The sequence below is a fragment of the Suricata suricatta genome, chromosome 4 (assembly GCF_006229205.1).
Source record: "Suricata suricatta isolate VVHF042 chromosome 4, meerkat_22Aug2017_6uvM2_HiC, whole genome shotgun sequence".
Lineage (NCBI taxonomy): Eukaryota > Metazoa > Chordata > Mammalia > Carnivora > Herpestidae > Suricata > Suricata suricatta.
In genome coordinates, this window is record NC_043703.1 from 164,401,588 (window position 1) to 164,402,605 (window position 1,018).

At 63.7% G+C, this 1,018-nt stretch overlaps 1 protein-coding gene across 1 annotated transcript in view; it reads right to left on the minus strand.

The window, feature by feature from the left end:
* Positions 1-1,018, minus strand: part of TPO (thyroid peroxidase) — a 50,576-nt gene that overhangs the window by 3,109 nt on the left and 46,449 nt on the right. The gene's annotated exons all lie outside the window — the stretch shown is intronic.

Genomic DNA, 1,018 nt, shown 5'->3' on the forward strand with positions numbered 1-1,018 from the left:
AGCCCCGCCCAGCACACGTTCCATACACGCAGCCCCGCCCTCACTGGGACGCAGCACCAGAGCTCAGGACTGCTGGCTCCTTCTCTGGGTCCCCAGGCCTGCCCCCTACACTCACCAGTCACCCCCACGGCAAGTTGTCGGCATCACGTGGACCCAGGAACTCAAAGGGGTCATCCGTTAAGAACAGGCAGAGCTGACCATTTAGGACTCTGTGGTTTTCCCAGGACTCATGAGAAAATTTCTGCCACTTCTGGGATATTTTCCAGGCGGGCTGGACCCCCTCGTGAGGGGCCTTCTTTCGAGGCCGGCCAAGCTGCAGGTGCAGGACCAGCTGATGAATGAGGAGCTGACGGAGAGGCTGTTAGTGCTGGGGAGCTCGGGCACGCTGGACCTGGCGTCCATCAACCTGCAGCGGGGTCGGGACCACGGCCTGCCAGGTCTGCCTTCCCCGGGCTCCTCCCCGGGCTCCTCCCTCCATCCTGTAACTCCTCCCAGAACTCTTCCCTGGGTTCCTCCCCTGACTCCTCCTTGGGCCCCTCCCTGGCTCACCTGGGCCTGTTCTCTCAGAATAAATGTGTGTCCAACGTTTGTGCAATGTGTACGAAATGGGCTTTTCAAGCACCCAGTTACGTCCACTGGGAACCCCGTCAGCCCACACGACCCAGCCCCAGGGAGTCAGAGGCCGGCTGCGGTGCCCACCCTCCCTGTCCCCGCCCATCAGCACACGGCCTTCTGCTGCCTCCAGGCTGTCTCACCCCAGCAGCAGTGTCCGATCCCCTGGCCACTGTGTGGGTGGGGACCCACTGCTCAGGAGGCGCCCAGCTCCCCACCCGCACCTGCCAAGCACACTCCAGCCCCATCTTCCTTACCTGTTCTAACCTTCGCCTTCCGACCCTGAGACCCTCCTGGATGCCGCCGTGGCCTTTCCTCTGGGGGGTCCGTGGTCGGGCAGTCTGGTCAGCCCGGGGCAGCCACGCGAGGCCCTTGCCACCTGCCACCCAGTCTGCATGTGCAGACT